General features: G+C 40.6%; 1 protein-coding gene and 1 long non-coding RNA gene across 3 annotated transcripts in view; both read right to left on the reverse strand.

Annotated features, from left to right (window-relative positions):
• Positions 1-7557, reverse strand: part of TANC2 (tetratricopeptide repeat, ankyrin repeat and coiled-coil containing 2) — a 239560-nt gene extending 232003 nt beyond the window's left edge. The window contains exon 1 of the mRNA XM_062595777.1: positions 7478-7557. The gene's annotated coding sequence lies outside the window, so the exon portion shown is untranslated. The remainder of the gene's footprint in view (positions 1-7477) is intronic.
• Positions 7558-12635: 5078 nt separating this feature from the next.
• On the reverse strand, positions 12636-24822 carry LOC134151300 (uncharacterized). 2 transcript variants are annotated; one of them, XR_009960819.1, is made up of 3 exons: positions 24694-24822; positions 20442-20594; positions 12636-16146 (listed from the first exon to the last, which is right to left on the reverse strand). It is a non-coding gene; the product is annotated as an uncharacterized LOC134151300 (long non-coding RNA). The 2 variants fall into 2 exon arrangements; XR_009960820.1 differs by lacking the exon at positions 12636-16146 and adding an exon at positions 18643-18750.
• Positions 24823-25065: the final 243 nt, after the last annotated feature.

Here is a 25065-nt window from a genome sequence, read left to right on the forward strand (position 1 = left end):
GTTAGAGAATCTAACATTTCTCATTTAGCTACAAAGCTTTGTAGTCTTCTTACAGCAGCTAACAATCATCTGCTCAACAGTAGTAGGACAAAAGGAGAAAGAACCCAAATCTTTCAGTTCCCATTTGGTACAGGTATTAAATCACCAGACCACTGCATTACTCACCCTCTTAAAATAATTCCTAAATTTCAACCTTGCATGTAATAACCTAGTTGGGGTTTACATAATAAGAAAAAAATCCAGCTTTTAAAAAAATGCCTAGAGGGTGGCCTAGCAGGCATTTTGGCCCATATTCCCCTGACTTACGCCCCTCACACTTCCTTTAAAATGCCGGCAACTAAAATCTCAGTATAGCCCCTCCACGACTGAAAATACTTCTCAAGTTAGCAAAAGCAAATACCTGCATTTCTTTCTCTTTGGAAATGCACACCAAATTAGATCTACACCATTTGGCTTGTGATCACAACTTGTAACTGGCAAGAACTCCCACTGTTATTACTTTTTGGGATAACTACTACCCACATAGTGACAGATGGTATATTCCACCTCTGCTGAGGAGGTGTAGGAGCACTGCCTGCTGTCAGCACTGGCTTTTGCTTTTTTCCCCTTTTATTATTTTTTTTTAATCAAGACACAGATAATATTACCCATCTGAAGAGAAAGTATGTGGGCATATGCAGTTCTATTACAATTTAAACCTTCAAAGAACAATCTTACTTTCTCTGATGGAGTCTATTATCCTAAATCCCCACTCCTCAAGGCAAAAAAGCTCCAGAGATTCCTTGAAAGAACCCCCCAAAGATTAGCCAAGGTTGGTGCCAATGGAAAGCTGCTCACAAAGATTTCAAGCAAACATTAATGTTCCAACTGTGAAGCTAAGCATTATCATATTAATAACTGTTTCAGACAGCAGAGAATTGAGTTAGGGTCCTCAAATCAAATCTTGCATTGAAAATTCAATAGGAAAGAATTATTGAAATAAGAGGAAAAAATCCCTGTTAAATAAGCAAGTAGGAGGTTTCTCCCTCCATATAATATCAATGAGCTATTAAACTAAAGTTATTTACAAATGTAAATGCTGCTAGAGCAGATAATCACAAGACCCCAGTGCAAGCAATTACAGAAAGTAACAGATGAAACTAGTCTGTAAAGTATTTAGTACAGTACAGCAACAGGCAGCTATACACATATGCATAGAAAAACTCCCTAAACCCATACGATTTTGCACATATCCTTAGAAACGTAGTCACATGAAGAACAAGGCTTGCCAGCAAAATCCATGAGTATACATATCTATGGAAATTTTTTTTATATTGGAACAAGTAGCCATGGCAGAAACAGACACACAACACTTTTTTAATGTATAGCAACTAAATAGTCTCATCTTGTAATTACCTTGATAATGAATAAATTACCCTGTCCTTGTTCTGCACAATACTGTTCTTAAACTTCTCTTAGGTATACATGTGTGTATGTGTTCACTATATATATATATATGTATATATGATATATATTTTTTATTATCATAAATATTTTTTTGCTAAGCAGCTTTGATGGTGCCACCGATCTTGACCATTCAAATCACTACATCCATGGACTTCTGCGTACCTCCATGGGCTCAGTTCTACAGCTGTCAAGAAAGTTTGAGTCGCTCTTCCTTTTGGGGCTTTTCTCCAAGCACAGCATGTTTGTAAAACCTATTTCCACAATATTTTACTTGATCCCCCTCTACTCCAAGAATCTTCCCACATTCTATTCTCAAGAGAATTGATGGAATGATAAGTTGTTTATTGGTTTGTCCACTAATCTCCCCTTGTTGAAGACTTTCTTCTACTACACTTGCAAGAAACAGACTGCCTAAGTCTATTCCAATTATCTGCTCAGTGACCAACCCCGCATGCTCACATACACATGCTAATCATCAAGAACAGTGCCAAAAATCTGTACACTGCTAAGGGAACCTTAAGAAAGAAGTACAGAGAAGGGACTTGAGCCCCAAAAGGCCATGCCTTCCACTTTCATTCGAGTTACAGGCCACGCTGCCATCCCTCCGGTGACTCCGTAACTTCGGGTGAACTGAACAACGTTCCAGTTTTCCAATAGTTAACATCCCTCAGTGCTAGAAGAAAAATATCTCATTTCTATCAGGAGTTCTAGCTAGCATTCAGCTCTCAGTCACCAAATGTGTTTATCTGGAACATTAAGAGCACACTCCTATTAAAAAGTCTCTCTCTCCCCAGAATAACCCCACAGGAGAGAATGGAAGATGTGGTAAGAAGGAAAATTGCGTGTTTTTAAAGAGCTAAATAAGAGGACCAACAAAAGTAAAGATATGCCGTCAGTATGCATACCACTCTGCATTTTGTTCCTTCACTTTCTAATAATGTTTCTTCATAAATACTAACATTAACTTCATGAGATCTCAACCCAAGACGGCTGAAGCTCTTCTGAGCTGAAAAAGGCAGTGGAGCTCAGAAGCACCAAAATCTGCTGTGCCAAACCAATGGGACAAACCAGGACCTTTACCTTCACTCATCAGCACCACCACCACCACTGCTCTGTTCACACTATTCTGATTTTAAAATCTTTAAAAAAAGATTCTCATAGATTACTGTAAAAGACACAGTTCACCAACTACTCAGCAGTATTTCATTAGTTAGAGATGTATGTACACAAACTTCTGGTTTTAAGTGTTACATAACAGAAATTTGTAACATGTTATTGATCCTTGAAAACCAAGCCACCTTCTTCAATGGCAAAAAAAAGATTATGTGGAAAACAGGATGTAAAGAAAAACAACTCATCATGATGACAATTTCTCTGCTGTATCATACAGAAGCTGCTCTAAAAGAAATGAGCACCAGCTTCTAAATCCAAAGAGAGAGAAGCAAGAAAGTCTGCCTCCATCTTTCCAAGCTTGGAAAAGACTTAGACAAACGGCAGACAAACATTTGCTATTTGCATATCCTTGCATCATGGTACAGGAACAAACACAGCTCTGAGCTTTCCCTACTTTGATCCGCATAATAAGGTTAGAAATGCTAATCAGATGACTTTTCAGTAACTTACGTGAAGCAGGGCAACATGAATGGAGCTGGCTGTGGTGCAAAAAGGATTATTCATACAACATGATTTTTGCAATACTGGATCTTAACTTTGGATATATACCATGTACTTCATTATTTCTCAATAAATACAAGCAAAAGACAGTGAGTTACAGTATTTTGAAATCATGAGTAGGAGAGATCTCTAACAACAAATTACTCCACAGTCCAAGAACAAAATTAAAAGTAACTCTAGTCTTCATACCACAGTGCTATCAGTCTACTCTAAAGGATATTCTTTCAGTCACCAATATGTTCTTTTCACAAAGGATAAATAAATAACAAAAACTTCTAACAGCTGAAATGTCAACATGTATGATTCATCGCCCATTTTTTCATTAGTTATATCAGTTCAAAAGAAAACACTACTCTAACAGATTACTTCCCTACCTATTAGCTCATACAACATCATTCCTAATCAGGACGAGGGCCCCAATTCAACAAGAAGGCAAGTAAAGACTTGCATGCACAGAAATAGTAACATGAACTCACCAGGATTCTTCATGTTCCTGAAGCACCTTCATGTGCCTTTGCCGAATTGGCACTTAGGGATCACTACCTAAGATGACTTATTTGGTAAAACTAAAGCTAACCAATTTTGATCTTTATGAAGCAACGGTGTTGGGGAGGGGGAGGGGGTAAGATCAGAGGCACTCAGATTTCAAATTTCAAAAAAACAACATGCCAGCACATAAGCCCTCCTCTCAGAGCAAGGGAGTGCTTTATTTAAAAAGTAAATAAAAATAAAAATGACTAAGGAAGCAGATCTATACCAAGCTTTGTTTTATGTAGAATACACATAAAACCAAGAGTCTTTTATAGATGTGTGTGTGTGTGTGTATATATATATATATATATATGTATATATACATATATTTTAAACACAAGTGAAATAATCCCTTTGAAATCAAGTAATCTCACAATGCAATGTCAAAACAAACGAGTCAAATAAGCATATTATACTTTTTATGTTATGTCATTACTAATTAATAAGCATTTCATAAAGATGAGCATTTTCAAGATGGAGCTGCTGATACCACAGTATAAATTAACTACTTTGACACATATTAGAAAGATGGGCAAGAAATGCTGCCCAGAAAGCAAACCAGAGTATTCAGTGAACTCTGAACGTATTCCAAAGAATTTTCTTCTTTATTTAAGATTTCAAACAAAATAGAATTATTACCATATCACCTAAAGCATACAATGTTTTTGTTCAAAATCCAGTAGGGTCATACCTACTCTTCCACCAGAATCACACAGCCAATTCTACTTCCAGAGAACAGGCTAAATTGCCCTCCAGTTCGTCCGTCACTGTAACCCTGAAACTAGACCCTCTCGCCACCAGTTACGTAACTAGAGCCTCAAACTGAACTGGATGGGGCAGCTTCACACAGGCACAATTTTGAGACTGGGCTTTAAATTCCCAGTTTCCCCCTTCTTAATGTAACTACATGAAGCAAGCCATTATCTTTCCTTTATATATTAAGGAAAGATATATATAAGTAATTACTACTGTATTTCAGTCTCATACAATAATGAGACTAACCTAATTCTACATAATATAACAAAAGTTTGTTTTCTAAAGCTTGTAAAATCCAGTTGGCAAACATGAGATACATGAATGATCTAGCACACTCCACCCGTGCATATATTTGTGGATACGTTGAGCTTTAAACACCAATTTATCTTCAGTGCATTCAACAGGTATGTTCTCAACTTTGAAGTTAAAATGAAAATGTTATTCCAAGATGAAAACTTAAAATTACAAGAGTCAGAAACCACCAGTGGGTTCAATTCTGATCTTTCTGAAGAACATGGTAACCTCCCACAGACTTTATTGGTAAGTCATTAGGTCTGTATGACTATGCTGCTTTTGCATGCTTTACAGATACTGAAAAGAGTTCCTAGAGGTTGGAACCTTCTTATTACATATATCAGAAACTAAGTGCAAGACACAACCTCAAACTGCTAATGAAACTGGCCACAAGGATTTTAATCAATGACATCAGTAAGGCTGGGTGTATCCTTTACATTTCACTAAGAATAAACAAAATACACTCACTGAAGGCCAGTCACTGCACATCTAAAGGTAACATTCCAGGAGATATTTTCAAGGCTTCACACGAGTGTACGTCAAGTGCGAGTCCACAATGAACACCAACCATTCACCGAGCTCACTGCTGCCAGAAAGGACAGTTCCAGCCATCCTATTTCCTGGCATATATTCCTGCATCCTCCTTGTGCCACACTAATGTTCAACATGTCACTCCAGTTTATTGATCCAGCTAGAAATGAACTCTGAGAAAATAAACAAATGGCTTTCATCCACCAAGCAGCAGCTCAAGCATTCGACTTGGTCCAAGAGAGGGCTACAATATCAAGCCACACTTTGGGGACTAGGGGGAAAGATAGAGAGAAGAGGTCACTGCTTTTGCAGAAGTTTTTATAATCAGCTTAATCTCACCAAGAAATTACACTTATAGTCATTTGCTTATCTGGATGTCAATGGAAGTCATCTTCCACCAATCATGTGGCTCTATCATGCCACATTATTTTCAAAATTCAGACTCCAAATTTAATCTTTACAGAAAAAGAATCAGTGTGTACACTTGTTGCTTTATATATCAAGAAAGAAACAAATCTGTAAAAAAGTCTTCAAAAATTTTTAAAAGGGAAAAGATTTTTTATCAAATTTTTCAGAACTCAGAATTACAGGTGTTACTAGCCTCTCAACTGACCACAAGTTTAACCAAAAAGGTTAAGCCAAAGGTTTAACAGAATCAAGATATAATAGAAAGTAATGTGCATGTAATCTGAAAGATTAAAAAATAATAGTTAGATAACTTAGAAACACCTTTTGGTTCAGAAGAGATACTCCTATTAAAAAACGTGCAAATATAGGATCCTGAGCAAACCAATGGAAAACATGGGAAGACAGGAATTGTTACAAGAACAATCAATACTGATATTCAGTTTATTTTATAACTTTATATTACTCATTCAGTTTCCCTATATATGTAACCAGTAATCCATGTTGTAATTACAGGTCTAAATCTGTACAAGTATGCTTCAATATCCTATGACCACAACCAAGATCCAAACACAGCACGGTCCTTCCATTCCTTTCCACTTAAATTGGTGGGAAGCCTGGAGTACGCATAGCCTTTTGCATTTATGATACACCTTGCAGGAGTTACTAAGGAAAGGAAACAGCTCTTTAAGGAGTTGTTTATTTTTTTAAGAAGCCCCAGTCATAATACCCACAGACCTCAAATGGCTTAAATATCCTTTGTCCAAGAATTATTTTTTTTCCTGATAATTTATTCATAGAGCAAAAAAATGGAATGTTGATTACGGTAAGCTGCAGATGCAATATACTATAGTTTTACAACTCATTAGCACATTCATTATGTATTTTAGAGGTACACACAGCACTGCACAAACTACATATGATCTAAGGTGTCTCTCACCATTCATGTGACTGTAGCTAGCAATTTCTCTTCAAAATAGACATTCTTAGCAAAAGGTATTTACTTTATTTGCCCCTTTTTTCATTTTTTTCTTCTTTTAATTCACACATTAGGAAGGGATGTTTTTGGTTTGGGCTTTTGTTTTAAGGATTAAGTAAGAAAAAAAGGCAAAACCCAGCCTTCAGCACTCTGAAGATATCATTCCAAGCTCCAGCCTAAGAAATGCTGCAAGCAGGGGTCCATGGCCATGTTGTTCTCCATGGCACCCTTGCTTGTTCTTCTCCCAGTTTCAGTGTTAATTTGTATTCATTCAGTATATTGTAGCAGGCCTTCACTCCCCAAATGTATTAATTAGCCTTTTTAATTCATGTTACTTAGCGTCTCAAGATAGTATTTTCCTCATGCTAGTTATTTGGTTCCGAACTTCCAAACGCAAATTGGGATGAGAATCTGCCTTATCCTTGCAAAAACATACACAGAAGAGAAGCTGTCTGCCTCATTATATCTCACCTCCTTTTTTACATTTTAGCCCCCAACAATCTGCCCACGCCTGTAATAGAAAGATACTGTGTGTCATTAGACTCCTTACTCACCCTATGGGAGGAATAAGAAGGGAGGATATTTAACCCTTGTTTTTCCTCAAGCTGTACAAAAATATTTGGAGGGAGGGAGGGAGGGGAGCTTTGGGCGCGTTTGCTTCACATGCAGTGTATCTGCAGCAAAGTCCCTGCAAAATAAGAGGCCAACATGCAAGAAATGCCTTCTTACGGTCTTCCTTAGTGCTTAGACAGATAGAAGGATCTGGGTGTGGGGGGATATTTTTTTTTTGCACGGGGGGGGGGGGACTGGTAGAATAATTCTTGCACTGTGTGACACACAAAAGGAATATTATGCACTTACCTCCTCAGCTTACATGCTATTTTAAGAGACAGACGATTCGCAGCCGAAAAGATGCGGATTTTGGACGCGTACGTGTACGCTGCTCCGCGCGGACCTGGAACCCGGAGCCGCTCGCGCACGCGAGCGCGACCCGCAGCGGAGCCAAGTTTCATTAGCGGCCAGCGGCAGCGTTGGGGAGGCGGCGGGCGCGGAGCTGCCCGCGCCGCCGCCCCGCCGGCCTCGCTCCGCTCGCTCGCTCGCTCGGTGCGGCACGAAGCCGCCGTCCCGCCGCCCGGGCGGCACCGCGGGCGCCCCCCGCCCCAGCCCCCCGCGGAGGAGCCGAGCCCGCCGCCGCCCGCCCCCTCCCCCCCGGCGCGGGGAGCCGCTCGCCAGCCAGGCACCGCTATCAGCCGCCGCCCCTGCTCGGTCGCGACATGTCGCCGACGGCCTTTCCCGGCCCCGCCGCCGCGCCCCGACATCTGTCGCCGCGCGCGGGGAGGGGGGCGGGGGGAGGCGCCCCGCGGCTCTTACCTGGCGCGACGGCGCCGCGGCCGGGGCTGAGGCGCGCGGGCGGCCCGCGGCCGGGGCTGGCGAGCGCGGGGCGCCTCCCTCTCACCACATCGCCGCGGCGCCCGGAGCCGCCGCCGGGCTGAGGCGCGCGCCCGCCGGCAGGGGAGGGCAGGGGAGGGGCGCGCGGCGGGCGGGGGCGGCCGCGCTCGCCCCTCCTCGGCGGCCCTCGCTCCGCGCGGCGGCGGCGTCTCCCTCGCTGCCGAGCTACCACAGCGCCCCCCTCGCGCTCCCGCTCCGGCGCGCGCGCGCGCCGCGGCCTCCCGCGGGGAGCGGCCGCCCCCCTGCCCCTCGCGCGCCGCCGCCGCCGGCTCGCGGGCACGCGCGCGCGCTGCGCCGCGGCGAGGGGGAGGGGGAGGGGAGGCAGCGGCGTGCGGCGCTCGCCCCCGGGGCGGGCGACCAGGCCGGGCGAAGGCAGGAGGGGGAGGGGGAGGGAAGCGGCGGGCGGGCGGGCTCGCTCCCTCCCTCCGCGCGTGCGATGTGCTCGGAGGTGAGCCGCCCCGCTGCGGGGAGGCGCTGCCTCATTACTCATGCAGAAAGGGCGGGGCTATGCAAATGTACCCGCTTCCTCCGCCCCATCGCAACCTGTGCCGGGGTGAGGGCGGCTGCGGAGGGGCGGGGCTATGCAAATCGGGCCGCGCCCCTTCCTCGAGTGCTGGGAGGTGGGGGGAGGGGGCGGCCGCTCGTACCTGGCGCGGCCGCTGCCGGGGCGGGGAGCGGCGGGATGCTCGTTAATCGCATCCGCGACCGCCGCGTGTGCTAAGCGCTGTCGGGAGCGGCGGGGGGAGGGCGCGGGCGGGCTCTGGCACGGCCGGGGCAGCGCCCGAGCGGGAGAAAGTTTCGCAGGGGGCGGCTGCGGGCTCCTCCTGCGAGGGCGGAGGGAGACGTTGCGGCGGCGCTGCCCCTCCGTGAGGGAGCCCTTGGCGCAGCCCCTCCCCCCCCACTCACACACCTCTCCCGCCGTGAGGCGACCGTTGGGGCGGCGCCGTCGCCGCGCGCCCTGGCTGCTCGGGCGGCTGCGGGACAACTGATGCTGTGGGAAGGGGCTGCCGAAAAGCAGCGGACCCGCCCGCTGCCGGCTCCGCGGGCCGGGCTGCGGCGGGCGGAGGGGAGGAGGCCTCGGGCGGCTCTTAGCGCTGTCAGCGCCGCCACGAGGGCCGAGGCGTTAGGACGGCGTTGTACTGCGGGAACCTGCCCCCCGCAGGTACCGCTCGGGAGGGATCGGGCTGAGCGGAGGGATGTTGTTTTGGCGCTGACGCGTTATTTAGGCGATAGGATCGCGATCGTGTGCAGCCCGCGCCGGAGCTGTCTCGGGTGTCGCCCATCCATGTAGGTGCATCTCCCTGCTGTGAAAATACCCCCACCATGTTCCGTCTTTTTCCTTTAAAAAAAAAAAAAAAAAAAAAAAAAAAAAAAAAAAAAGGAGATTTCTCAGAAAAATGCCTGAAAAGCAACACGTTTCCCTCATCTTCCTCTGCAAGAGATCAGACGCAGCTAAAGACCCGGTACAAAAGCAACACATAGGGAGAGAGGAGCTAGATTGGTTTTGCAAAGCTAATGTGAACATTTAAATAAATTGCCTGAATAACTTAATAAATACATAGCTAGCACTAACATCTGATCAGTGCATCAGCCCTGCTTTATTCTCCATAGCGAATGAACTACCGGAGTGTCAGAAATTTGGTTTTATCATCAAAACTTTTAAAATCAAGATTATTGCTGACATAAAGTACATAGTAAGCAGGATTTTGTTTTGATCTGGATATTTGTCTTTAAGATAACTAATACTAAGGTCTTACTCAACAGAAGAATCTTTTTAGTCCCAGTACAGTGTTCTCTTTAATTAAATTAATTACAAGTATCTACACACCCTTGGGATGCCTTGTTAAACCTTCTGGGTGCAGATTACTTGCCTCCATCTACCCCAGACAGGTTAAGAGCTTTACATCACATCTGCCCACAGTGCCAAATTAATGACCAAATAAATTAACCAACAGGGTAATCTTCAGTTGTGCATCAAGAAAATTACTTGTACAAAAAAATAATTACAATTGAAAGAATCCTACCTAGAAAATGTGAATGAAAATGGAGGCATCTCCGTTTTGTTGTTTATGTGTATTTGTTAGCAGAACAGATACACAGATGCCACATTTCTGGAATTAAGCTTGGCTCACAGTGGGTGAATATATATCATCTTTCATCTCAGTCTTTTCATGCTTTCATAAAATAATGGCATCATATGAAACAGTACAGTGAACACTTTTTTTAAGAAACAGGAGGGAAATCTTCCAAAAATATTTTCATGTAAGTCTATAGCCCACTGACTCTTTTATTATTTCTAGTGTAAGTGCTTTCTGTAATTGCTTATTTTCTGTTGCCCTTTAGTCTTTTAAAACCACATATATTAGAGGAGAATATATAGCCAGAAAAATTCTCATTTTTCCTTCAGCAACTTATTAGCATAGCAAATCACTGACTCCATGCACAATTACAATACCAAGGAGGAATAATAGTTCCACCTACAAGAAAATATTCTCAGAACTGATGTCAACTGCTTTACATATGTACCCATATCATTACTAAGAGAACAGACAGGTTTCAAACCCAGGTTCGTGAAAGAGAGGGAGGCTCTGATGCTTCCAGTATAGAGCTGAGGAAGATGAGGAGAGTGAGGTAACAGCAAAAGAGCAGCTCCAAAAAGAATGAAGGCGCCACATAATCTAAATACCTACTCATTGATGTTCAATACAGAATTTGTTAGTCACCTGTAAGAATATAAGAACAGACATGTAGGGTCCATTTTCCATACTAACCTTTTTGACAGTGGCCAGAACTGGATGCTTCAGAAAGGGTGTAAGAACAAGCCAGACATGTAGAATGATTCCTCAAAGTGTTGTGGCAGCCTCTAACATTTGTGGCTTTAGGGCTTCCTGAGGCACATGTGATTTCTAAGGATTTATGCTCCATACATAGGCTCTGTATACAGTATATGAAATAATATAAGCTGAGTGCCCTCTGAGTGAGAACCCACACAGGCAAGGAACTGCTTCAAGTCAACAGGGGGGTTGAAGTTCATGAGGCAAAGGAGGGGACTAAAAAGAAAGCATCCTTGTCTTCCGCCATGACAGCCTCTCCTGCATTTTGAAAAGAGACAGATCCAACCAGTGCAGGCTAAGTTTGCTCTGAAATGCCTTCTGGGACTTTTGTACAAGAGTGCTAAGTTCCTGGATCTCAACTGGGCGTGTTTAAGTATAAACAACAGACCAAACTGCCCAGACTTATAACACTGAGTTGCTCTATGCCTATGTAGAAGCACAACTGTAGATTTTTGAAACCCATTCACATGAAGCACCTAAAGCACCTATATCTTTTAAAGATTTAAAGGATTAGCCAGGAGATGAGGGAGGAGAACCACTGTTCTGGACTTTGGTCTCCAAATCCAATCTGATTTCCATCTCCTTTACATCCAGCCACTTACCCTTATAACCACTCTTTCAAACACCTTTCTTGTTTGACAAGGGAACTGAAAAAAAATCATATAAAACCTCAATCAACTATTTACGTTTTAAGTGTTTTTACTGCAAACTAACATGAAGTTTACATAAAAGCAAAGAAAAAGCTTGGCTTTAATAAACAAGATGTTGTCTCTCAAATAGCCAGAATCCCTACAGGAAAATATAAAACCAGTCCGTCTTTTAAATCATATATATCATCAAGTCATGTCCTAGATGGATTCTACCAAGTGTGACCATATAAAAATAAATACTCTTCACAATATTATCTAAGAAATACATGCCTATAAAGTATTTTAGTGTAATCTTGTAAATGTAAGATATTAAATCCCTTCACACTTCAGCAGCCTAAAAGAACTTCTGCCGTCCCTTCAGTAACTACTGAAAGGCATATCTATTTGTGCAGCCCAGGGGGGTTTCAAATAGATTTCCTTTTGCAGAATGAAAGGGGGACTTCTGTTTTGCTGGCTGTTTAATTTTTATCTTTGCAATTTTTGGCAAGGGCACTTTGAGCTGTGAATAACTGACTTAATTTTGTCTAAATCTAAATATGTACCTTAAGACCCTTCTTTTACCACCTGAAATTAAAACTTACTAATGAGCTTTTCAGAGAAGAAGTAACAAATATGAATAAAAATAGCTTTATTTTCCTGTATACGCCTGTTCTGGAATGAAATGACCAGACAACATGAAAAGAACTTCATTCTGTGAATCTCTTTAGCACTCAGTTTCTAGTGCTAAAGTTTCTCTCAGTTATAGAAACCAACAGAAACTTCTGCTTGCAGAGCTCTATCTCCTCACATAAAAGTATAAACAAATCCAAAAAATCATTTGAACACTGAGAAAAAAGAAAAAATTAAAGCCTATGTAGAAACAGGAGCTGGTGACATATGCTCACAGCATATTAAACCTACATCAACAATCCTGCTTGTAACAGGAAACAAATCATAGCCATTCCCAGTTCCCTCCTGGAGCAGAAGATGAGAAAAAGCCAGTCTTCAATAAAGTTAAAAAGTGTTTGGCTAAGGTGAGCCTTGCACTGTGTGCTGAAGGTTAGTAATCTCCAATTCTGACAGACCTCCAGAAGGATTTAATCCTATGGTAAGAGATCCTGCACAGTGAAGGCCTCGCCTGTTGTCCTCAAGAAATTTTCAGGGAGAATAGCAGTGCAACAAGTGACATCGTGAAATGAAGAGTGTTATATAATGTGTAATAAACTGTTGTTTTGGTAGCACCAGACAAACAAAGAGTGCTTTCAAGTAGCATAATTAGGTCCCCTGGCTAGCCAGTGTTTCCTCCCTAACCCCAAACATTTCAAACATTGCCTGATGCTCTCTCAATTTTAATTTTTCAAAACAGGTATTTGAGGTAGGGAAGCAGATAACTGAGATTCCTTCATCCAGCAACAAAATGCACATGCCTCACTGCAGATTTTTTTTTTTTATTTAACAGAAAACATCCATTATTAAGAGAAGAATACTGTATGTCAAACTGTAATTGGAATTTTGAAAGACAGGAAGTATTTATGCAGATCTTAATTTGTCAACAGTACTAATCTTGGTATTTTCCTGCTGAGAGGCACTATGGGAGCTTTAACGATTGCATGTGATCAAGATAACATCTTGACTGAAAAAGTACACCTCTGGCACACCGAGGCACACTTAGAGAGGGAACAGCACTCAGCTGCACAAAAAATAAAATAAGTAAACAAAATTGTATCTTCTGCTTTGTTAATGTTAGAGAATTAGTATAACTTCTGTAGACAGAAGATACTAGAATTTGTCCATATGCTAGACCAAACTAGAATACTAACTTCCTGGTATTTCCCCATTCAATTATGCCAGGACCAACTTAGCTCCGTTTTTTTAAGAGTTCAAGAGATCATTTTTAATGACTGCAACTGGCAATCAGGCAGATGTTCATTTAGGGTAGGAAAAGCTTTACAGAATTTTCTACAGCTTTGGTACAGTTATTTATAGGATGCGTTCAGTGGCTACTGCAATTGTTTTGGATTACATGTGATGTATATAGTCCTGAACAAAGATAAAGATAATACTGAGACTATCTGAAAACTACATTTGACATGCTCTAAACACACTGGTAAGACAAGATTCATTGATAGAACTGATATAATACTTGGAAAAATTAGAGAAGCTTTTTTTAATTTTTGTATCTTGTGCTACATCAGCAGAATTCAGAGAAAGTTTGTTGGTACAAGGGTCACATACTCAAAACTTTACCTCACAGAGATTCATAATTAAATTCATAGTGGACCTATGAAAATACATGTAACATGAATCAGAACAATAACATTTTGCACACAGAGTAAAATAAAGCTCAAGACCTGTTGCAAATTATTATTTTCTATATTAGCTTGTCTTAAAATCTGCAGATAAATGGAAGCTTAACTCTAAAAATCTCTCCCAGATAATCACAAACCTTACCATTAAAACACTGTAAAGTTGAACTAAATTATGTATGTGCTTCTGAATATTTTTTTGTGAGCCACAGAAACTGTTGGCAGCTGACACTCTGGTATCTATTAGGAAGATAACATTGCTCACCTTCACAATTAAACAAACTTGTGACACCTGAGGGAAAATACCAAATACTAAAGCAGTGATAAGTATTTTGCAAGTCAGTAAGTATAGCAACTTAATGCATCCTGTTCAGAAGTTTGTACATTCAGTATGCTGTATTTAAGAGAACAGTTTTGGTCAAAACCATTTTTATGAAAGTAAGTAGTTTTGGTTCACTCAGTCTGTTTCTGCTAAATACAGTGTAACTCTTCATGATGATGGAACAAATGGTATTTAGTGTAACTGCTAAAGTAGTCCCATATACTCCCTAAGCCCATAAAAGTGTTAAGAGAACATATCAGATTCTTTTCATAGAACATATCAGACTGTTTCCCATTCAACTCCTATTATAAATAAAGCATTTTCTTACTGCTTGCATACGTCAAAATTAAAATGCTATATGAGAACAGCGGTCTGAAGAGGTATTTTGTTAACTGAATAGCAACATTGATGGAAGAGGAAAAGCACAGTAATTCTTTCCAGGCATAACAGTACTGAAAGGCTTGCTAGCCTATATTAGTATTCCTTAGTATATGATACTGAATCAATTGAAACGGGGTTTTGTCACTGTGGGTAAAAGGCTGACCATCACCAATTGGTTTAATTGGAGCTGACAAACTGAACTAAAATCTATCAAACATTCAGATCCACAAAGTTCTGAGATCCCTCAGCTCCCAGTGAGATGAATTGCAATGGAAGAAACTTCCACATTTTGCAAAACTGAATCTCAGAGCAGATTGGAGGTGCCTCATGTCTGAAAATTGCTCCAAGTTAAACTACTGTAAGGAGTGAAGAGTTTGTCCATGTAACCAGAAGGCCTCCATCATTTAGATGTAGTAGCCACTGAATTTTGTGGGAGAATATTTTAAAGGCATTATCTGTATCTCCCATAGAATCTTCTGACTGAGAGACTGTCCCAAAGGGGCATTGTTATCATGGAGCCACAGCAAAGCTCCAAATCCTTTTTTCATGACATTCCTAAACTGCTTGCTCCACCCTGATTCATTTTAGGAAACTGATAAGACAGCTGTGAAAATACACCATGTAAAGCACTTTCATATTACAGACCAGCTGGCAGGATTTGCATTTTTTTTTTCTCCCAAGGGAATAGATTGTTGTTTATTCCATTTTAAAAGACATATGAACTAAAAAGAAACCTTCTCTTAATTAACCTAAAGGGTATTATCAAGTAGGTGTGTACTGATAGAAAATTTTGGCTTGCAAAAATCAGTAAAGCAACTACCTCTAAAATGTATGTGGGCTTTTCTCAAAAAGATTTTGTTACTATGAAAGAGGGTGTGGGTCTTTCCTTTATGAAAGCGTTCATCATTAATATTGTTCCTATTCAATGCCTCCTGTAACTATTATTACATTTCTCATTTGACAGCTTCTCATCACAAGGTGATAGGTCTAGAAGAGCTGCAAAATTTGTGTATTAGCCCTCAGTGCAGTAATAATATTGTTTCCATGGGACTGGTGTATTCATTTCTTATGGAAGTACAAAGCCAGAAAAAGGCCTGAGTGCTTCTTATTAATAAGACTTAATAGCAGTTTTTTCAAAATCATATATCTTAAAGGCAAGGACATGACAAAAATGCAGTTTGGCTTGTTATGCTATGCTTTTTTACATCCTTCCTAATGCATCAAATGCTCTGTTACTCTATTGTAAATTCTTACACTTTTGTGAACTTCCGTTACACACTGTGAAACATTTGTTGTTTTTGACCCTAGAAATGCCTACAGTTCAGTAATAGATCCCTTTGCTAGAGATACTAGCACTCTGTAATACAGCACAGGAATTGAAGTCTTCAGGACAAATGACACTATAGACATACTTGAGCTGAATTTCCAAAGTTAAAAATTATGCTTTGATACTGTAATTCTTTTTAACTGTTTCCATACTTCAGTGGATCTCAGCTGTCTGCTAGCAGTTATTACCCCAACTCTTGACTCTTTCTCATTGTTCTTTGTATTGATACATGAAATACTCATTTCTTCCTCCTGATCCAAATGTGATGCCTACAGCCTAGACCTGCAACAGAGAAACAAAGTTTGATAATGGATATACAACTGGACAACTCCAGCAAGCTACAAACTGCATCTGCTACCACTGGACTTGCTGTGTGCATGCTCCTGCCATAAGGAGGCCTGGGATCTCTCCAAACTATCTGCAACAAAATAGGTCCTGGGATGAACAGGATGGGGAGGGTGCTCTGCCACAGCTTTCAGTCCTTTTCATTGCTATTTTAGCCATAAGTAGAATCAGTGAGTGAAACACTGAAACACCTAAAGTTAATGCAACTCAGGATGCAAAAAATGAGGAATGCAGTTTCTACACTGACACTTAATTTTGCAGGGATCCTAAGAGGAGGCTTCGTGGAATTTGGGGGCTCAGTATTGAACTAGAAGAGATGTGAAAGGGTACTAGAGGCTCTCTGCTGCTTTGTCCCTAGCAAAGATTCCCATGTATAAATTCCCCTGGGAGCGTTTTTGCTTTCCTCAGAGTCCCAATCTAGCTGCTTTTGAAATCTACAAAAAATTATAAGTTAGCGTAGCCAGTAACAGCATGGCTATGTGGCTTCCTTCCTGTGGGTTTCTTCTCTGAAAGAAGGCGGTTTGACAGAACAAACTGCTTTGTATCAACTAATTACTGCCTGAGTGCTCCATAACAAGCTGAAGCCCAGATAATTCACAACACCATTTTCGAGCCCTACAACTCATGCCTATAGCTCTATCATGCATTTTTTTTCAATGTGAGTATCTTTTCTGTAACATCAGATACTTTTTTTTTTTTTTTTTTTTTTTTAGGTAAAAGTCATATTTTAACAGAGTCAAAAATAAGCAAATGCTAAAATATCTGCAGTGCTGGGATAGTGCCAAACACCCACAGATTCTGTACCCTGTACTCAAGTCTTGTCAAGTAGCTCAGCACATCTTTATTCTAACCATTTAGTTTCATTTTATGCCTAATAGAGAACTGTCCTGATTAATCAAGCAAAGCACAGCAAGAAAAGTGCAGAAAAAGTTTGGTCAGCTTTGGGCACTTGGTGCTCTTAATCAACACTCTTAACCTCAGCAAGACTCTCTCGTTGAAATATTTAGGTATATGTGTACCAGTATATATAGCTCGCTACTTTTCTTCCCCAAAGTCTTTTAAATATATAATTAGATAACTCCGAACAGGGAGGTGCCAAGAACTGCTAGAGGTTATATAATGACTTGTATAGTTAGCAGGGAGAGGCCAATGGGTAACTTTCTGGTAATGCAACTCAGTTCATGGTTTTCAGTCTGTGATCATTCACTGCAGCCCTTGTAGTCACAGAGGTCATGGCTTTTCTCAAGGGATGAACACCATCACTAGAACATTTTGGGGGACTATGAATTTAAAAAAAAATCACTGCTCTAATCAAAGGGGGGTATAAAGTGTGAGGAAACTGTTGAATAAAATAAGGTCTTCAGGAAACTGCTAAGCATTAACATGTGTGTTGTGGGGAACAGAAGTGACTATTCTATTAATGTTAAAGAAAATGAGTGATTCACAAGCAGTCTGTATGCTGATGATGCAAGATATTTTCAAGTATGTAAAAAAGCATAGTTCCAACACACTGCTGTCATCAAGGACAATCACTTTACCTATAACAAGTGTTGCTACAGTGGATGTTCTGAAGGCATCTGAAAGGAAGAAGGCTCTAGCAGAGCCAGGATACTTGTATGAATGAAAAAAGTGACAAAAAAAGAACAATGATAACAAAAATAAACAATGATAACACTGTGTGAGATGGCTACCAGCACAGCCAAAGCTGTGGGGACACCTGCTACTATACCAGTTGGACTTGATGCAGGAGAAGCTGTTGTTTCCCTAGGAGCTTCCTATTAATTGCCTTAATCTCTGCTGTAACAGGACAGTCTAAAATCATGACAATATGGTAATGCAATAGCTTTTATATAATGCCCTTAATATACTAAGGCATAAGAGACTTTGCCCAAAATATATCATCGTAAACTAAAGGAAAGAGATTGGTTGCAGTGTCTAGGAACAGTAAATTAATGCTAGCCAGGTTTTCTCCTCGCCTGTGAAAGAATATACTGCAAATTGCTTCCTTAAAGGAGGCTCAATGCCTGAAGTTGCTGCTTGTATCCCCTCCAATTTGGAAATAAGAATGTTTCTATACTCAGTCACTACAGGGCTACAGCAATAGGTCATAATATTTTTTCTACCTCTTTTGGTAGAAATATCACATTCAACAACAACTCCTTGCAAGAAACATCAGTTAGCTACTGGCTTATATTAATTTTTTGCTTTTTTAAATACGTATTGTTCAATAATTCTTCCTATTTATGAAAAATTTTAAGAGCAAACTGAGGGAGGCTGATTTAAATCGGTACCTTTAAGGAAGAAAAGTACCAGCTAGAAGAGGCAGTAAAGCCCAAAGGATACCAACAACACACAGTCACAGAAAAGAGGCCAACGTTTTCAGAGAAGTGCTCTGTATTTAGTTCTCCAGCCAATACAATGGTAAGGACAGTAAGCAGTCCTTACTATCTCTGAAAAAATCAAGTCTTCAGAACGTAGGTGGAAGATCAGGAACGTACAGAGATCTGTAAGGACAGGCTAGCACACATGCACTCTGCAGGTCTATAAAGACAGATCATAGAATTGGTAAGGTTGGAAGGGACCTCCGGAGATCATCTAGTCCAACCCTCAGGCGAGTTGCCCATACAGGGATCGAACCCATGACCTTGGCATTATTAGCACCTCACTCTAACCAACACCAAGTGTTACCAAGTGATTGCTTCGGGTTTTGAAGCCCAAATGACACAAGGACACTTCTTCCAAAGGTGTAAAAAACATTTTACCAACAGCATTCATGCCTCTCAAATTTAGGAAGTAGTTTTGGATAGGACTGGAATACACAGAATCATAGTGAAGGACATGAAGAGACATCAGGATACAGCACAGAGGCAACAAAGCTGGGCAGAGATGAGACAGGATAAAGGTGATAAAGGGGAAAGACAACAATGACACAAGGTCAAACAGAAATAAGACATTTCAAAGCTACCCTGTTCGGGAAACACTACTGCCCACTGAGGATTCATGCTTCTCTAGCATGCCAAGGTGCAGCTGAACCGGACTGGCTGGTGACAAAAGTCACCTTGGATTGGTCACGATGAACCTTTACATCCAGAGATCTGAGAGCACAACCCATTGTAACACTAATGCCGTTCTTCAGACAATACTTGAAATACGTCTCTGCCATAGTCTCGTACGCTGCCTACCATCAGAGAGTAATTTCCAGGAGACATGGCTTGCATACTACTGTTGAGTTAATGATTGACTCTGTAAATGTTCCTGAGGTTGTACTGTTAATAAACTTGCAAAAGAGTGTGGTCTGAGAACTACAAGGTTACTTTTGTTTTGGAACAATACCTTAAGGATTTGTGTCACAAAAAGTTTGGGTGCAGAAGACTGAAGTTAAATTAATGATGAGAAATATTAATTTGGGAGAAAAGAAAATCAAAACAACAACAATAATAATAAAAATAAAAGCATTCAGGAGCTTAAAGCTCATGTGCTCCTGAATTGGAGAAGTCTGAAATAGTGCTCAAGAATTCAGATCTGAGCAGGGATAAGATTACTACTATAGAAAATAAGCTGTGATTTTAATACACCCTCGTGGAGCATTATCTCTGTTTTCTGCTGTCCTTTATAAATGGGGAATAACTAAGTACAAAGAAGAGATTATCCTTGTATTTTGGAGAGATGATTTGAGTGATGATGGATGAATTGGAATAAGGCAAGAAAGCAAAGAACTGAGGAAAAAAAGCCTGAAAATATTTAGGTAAAATAAATCAGAACCGAAGCGACTTTGATGGCATCCCAAGTTGTCTGGTGGAACAGCAAGATTTTTTTCTTTGGAGAGCCAGAGGGGTGGGGAAAAGGACAATGAAGCCCTGGCAAGAGGTGCAGTGATCCCTCGCTGGATTTAGGGAAGAGAGAATTTTCACCAAGAGAAGCCCAGGGCCAGTTTTGATGGAGTTTGAAATACTTTTTAATTACTGATCTTTCAGGGATAAGACAGCCCCTCCTCTTCAAATTGTAATTATCTAAACTAATGGCTGGAGTGCAGGAAATTGCAGAAAGTCAGATAGCAAGGCAGTATGTGTTGGGGCCCAAGCTAATACAGAAAATAATAAGGATGCCTGAACCAGAGAGTTTAAGATTCAGGTAAGTTTCAGGTATGCCAAAAAGATACACTCAGACGTTTTAATGTCAGCTTCCAAAAATGTTCTTAATATAGGCCTGAAGTATTCAATATCGTCCCTTACCTTATAACTCCCTGGAAATTGCTTCTGGCTTCTGGGACCTTATATAATGTCCCATGCAGTCAATGGGAGTGTCTTTTGAAAAAGTTCCAGGAGAACCATTAAAGTTCCTTCTTGGCTGCCTTTGCAACATGCTGCAAGTTTCATCGGTGAAACCTGTGTATATGAAGAGAAAAATATCTGAGCAAGTCAAGGAGGAAAATATTCTTCAAACATGCCTTCCACAGCCCACCAGTAAGGAAATATCACAAGAGCAGCAAATGGCTGAGGACACAGACATTGTAAATTCTAGTAATCCATTCAATATTCAACTACAGAAAAAAAATTTAAGCTTCTCGAGTGTCATAAATAAGTCCAGCATGAAGAAAACCATTTACAAAGTGCAATATCTGGGCAAGATCTCATACAGAAAAAGATGAACTGCAGCAAAACGTGTAACTGGGACTGAAAGGGAAAAAGAGAGAGTGAAGTGTCTTAAGATCTAGCACTTGAGGAATATATAACAGGTTTTGCCAAGAATTATTCACATACATCTGCACAATCCCCATCCATCTATTTTTTTACTTTTTTGTGGGCCAGTAAAAATAGCTGTGTATTGTCAGTTCTAAAAATAAGAGTTTAAGCTTTATACAGCATTTGTATCACAGTACAGAAAAGAAAGCAATTATGTTCAAATTAACTTTTCTCACAGCTTATATAGCTGTAGTCGTATCAGATTGAGGGTGTATCATAATTTTTTCCTCATCCTTAGACAGGAAAAAGAAAAAACACACATGGAAAAAGACTGGATGACCCTTGTTTTCTAACTACACTCTCCAGGTATACTTTAATAGGTTTAATAATGACTAAACAAAATAAACTATAATTTCTTTCCCTACAGGCAAACTTCAAAAATCAGGGCCATTTTTCTACATTAAGTTCTGAAGCATACATTTACAACTGAGCATAAAAACCCAGGGGTAGTTTTGCCAGAGATGAGGCAGAGGCTACATGGGCTCAGATTAGACACCAGGTCTCCCCAGTGTAAGCTCTGCCTTTGGCACATGGTAGAAGAGATGCCAGGCAACCCGTTCCTCATCACATGCCTGCCTCCAGCCATACCCTAAGGAGGCTTTAATCATCCCACAACAACACTGATTCTTTCATGTTCCCATTCAATACAGTAAAAACCCATAATCTGATAGATGTTAATACTATAGTCCTAAACTCTTCTTATTTACAAGACTGGAGTATAACCAGTATCGACAAGACTACTCTCCAATGGTGCCATCAAATTAGGTATTTATTCAGCCAATGCTATTTCAACACAGCTTGTTTATTTGGTCACTGCTGACATTTCCTATGGTTTGTTTAATTCACTGCAGTGACACCTGAGGTGAGGGTGGAGCAAATTATCCTGCTTTTGAAGCTACAACTAGCCATCAAGCCAGTGAGAGCTCCCACAGCTGTTTGCATTTGTTCATGCTAAAAATGGGCAATTTTTAGCAGCATTCCCTTCTCCTTTCTCTTTATTTAGAAAACAAATACTAAACCTTCTGGAGAATATTCAAGAGTTCACTTTCCATTACCATGAGCCATACATTGACCTCATCATCAGCAACAGCACTAAAAATCATGGTTTCTGGAACACAGCGCTGAGCAGATGAGTGTTGCTGAGCTCCGAGCTATTGGGACAGTTGTTGAGGGCAGGAGTTGCCAATCCAAAGTGATTTTTGCCTTTCAGCTAACAATTGTATTCACATGCCATAAATGTCCCTCTCCTTCCTTGCTTCCAACTGGCCTTCCAGATGCTATTTTTGCTAAGTGTTCGTGACAAATATATTCAGTACTGTAAAAATGCCAAACGTTCTTTACACTAGTAGTTTAGCTAGGTCTGCCATGGCTCCATTGAAAAGAGCACAGCTCCGCTGCCAGAGCTTTTGACAGCGCAGTATAAACACACAACTGCAGGCAAACAAGTTAAAAGTATAATGAAAAGATAACAGCTGGAGCACATGGGCCCTGTTCATTGTTCCCTCAGTGTCAGGCAGTTACTTATCCCTGTGCAATCAACTTACAATGCTCCTACAGAAGTTCGGTAATGCTTTATACTCACTTTGCCTTGGCAGAAATACCTAGGCAATAAGCAATGCAAAAGTGATTAAAAAAATCCAAAGGGGAGCCTCAATTCTGTGCTATTCCTATTGTTGAAATCCTAAGTTGGGCAATTCTAACACGCTTTTCCTTTTTTTTTATGTCATTCCTTACAGCATTTGTTTGTTATTTTGGAGAAACAGGACAAGTGAATTCATTTTCTTTCCTGCATAGTTCACTATTGGTATGAGAATCTGAACAGGTCAGAACGCCTTGGCAAAAACATTTTATTAGAAAAGCAAGACTTCATTTAACTTCAGCTGTACTTGGAAAAGATTGCTTCCAAACAGATTTTTCAGGTTTTTGTACAAGTGAGCTTTCCCTCTTGACATAATCATACACACACACACACTCCACTACTATTTTCCAAATTTTTCCAGTTGGAAGACAGTATAAATGTGTGGGAAATACTGTCAGGCTTTGGAACATTTTCCAGATAAAATAACTTTCAGTTTTAAAAGCAACACTTTCAGTACTCACTAGGTCTTAAATGTTCAATGCATTACTTTTTAAAGTGAAAGTGCAATTTTAAAGCTGTTTTTAGACTATATCATTACAAAATTTCAGGTTCCTGCTCCAAGAAGAGCATCCTAGAGCTCTTTGGGATCAGTATCTAGCCATATTTCTAGAACAAAAAGTAGACAATTGCTTACACTAGGGGATGATAACACATTTCCACATCTTCCACATACAGGTTGTCTCAATTGAGCATTAGGGTTGAAGAAAACAAACATTACAAATATACTGATTTACTGATTTTATCATCTATCTTAAGAAAACTTGTTAAAAATCAGAAAGCCTCATTATGTAATAGAGTAGATAATCATGCATTTTTCTTCTTTCTTGACCACTACGTACAGAACCTATGTGATTATATGAAAATAAAAGGTAGTACTCTGATATTTCTGCATTATACAGTAATCATACAAATCTGCAATAAAAACTGAAATTCAATGGGCAGTTTGTAAACTGCAGGTTTTGCTAAAAACAAACAACCTGCAAATATCAGCAGAGGAAGCAGCATCCTTGAAAAGCACTGAGGTTTGTTGTTTCTTCCTTTTCTTTTCTTGACACGCTCAGCACAAAAAGGAGCTAACATGGATAGTAGCTGGTAGCATGTTTGTCTTACAGGGATTTCTTCATGTCTGAGAAGAAAAGGAATCCTTTAGCAAAACAGTAGAGAAATATTTGTCCTGTTTTTTCAGATGAAGGGCTCTTGTTTCCAGTCGCTTACTCCCTGTGCGCCTTGGCTTTTGATGTTGTGCTTCTCTTGCTCAAAACTCATTAAATCAACATTCTGCTACAAAGAGATTCCCACATACCCTGGACTGCATTCAGATGACTTGCAGGGGGATGACCATCACATAAAGGGGGCAGAGAATGTAAATACAGTTTAGTCAAATTAATATGTCTTACCAGGATGGATTCCACCATTCTAACTCATACTAGGTAGTCTATTAACTTACAGGCAGATCAATTTAACTCAATGGCATAATTCCTGTAGTAAGTTAGGGACAGACTTTTAGAAGTGCTCATAACCTGGCAAATCTGTGACGCTCACAAACAAACATAAAAAAAAAAAAAACACCCTTCTGGAGTCCTGATTTTACCAGATTTTTGGAATACTTTTCAAAATCCCATTCTTACCATTCAGTGAGAACATAGGCAGAGGCATGATAAATAATATAGCCATTTTTGATAAAAATATACAAATATTAGGCCTCATTCTACCTGAAGCATCATCAAGTTCACTTGATAAACATGCTGAAAGTTCTATAGTAAGTAAAGGCATGACAAGTTTTATACAGAACACATCCGTGCACTCTTATTTTCACTTTGTCTTTTCATACATGTAGGAAGAAAGGATAGCAAAAAAGGGAATAAAGTGTTAAAAGCTTCACTCTACGAATGAGAACTGAAGGTAGCTGAGGAGTTCGAAACACCGCAAGAGCAACCCACAAAGCCCTATCTTCCGTGTTACAATAGCCTAAACACACTCCATCTCATCCTGTAATACACGCTGCTCCTGATCACATAGGAAAAGAAGAGGCATACAAGCAGGTACACATGAAAACTTTCACACTCTACCACTTATCCCAACCTTCCCATCCTGTCTCCTTACCTCCACTGTCTATGACAGGTAACACTGCTCCGGTCCACATGTGGCTTCTGTTTATGCCTCCTCCCAGCCGTTGTGGATGTTTACCAAGGAGGTGATCTTCATCCTTTTCTGCCCCTCTGTTACCCGGAGTCGCACATTCCTTTCCTAAATTGTAAATAATACACAATATTTAGCTTTGAAATACAGTATACATACAGTTTTCTCACGAATGTAAAGAGAATTTTTGTATCTGACCCTGTGGAAGTACCATGGCCATTTGTAAAGCATAATCATAGCATATCACATGGGTACTTGAATCTTTAGCCTCACTGTGATCAAATATTTAAAGTACAGCTAATAAATTTAATGTAGACTTTCATTCACTGCGGCCCT

This window comes from Rhea pennata, chromosome 26 (assembly GCF_028389875.1).
Source record: "Rhea pennata isolate bPtePen1 chromosome 26, bPtePen1.pri, whole genome shotgun sequence".
Taxonomy (NCBI): Eukaryota; Metazoa; Chordata; class Aves; order Rheiformes; family Rheidae; genus Rhea; species Rhea pennata.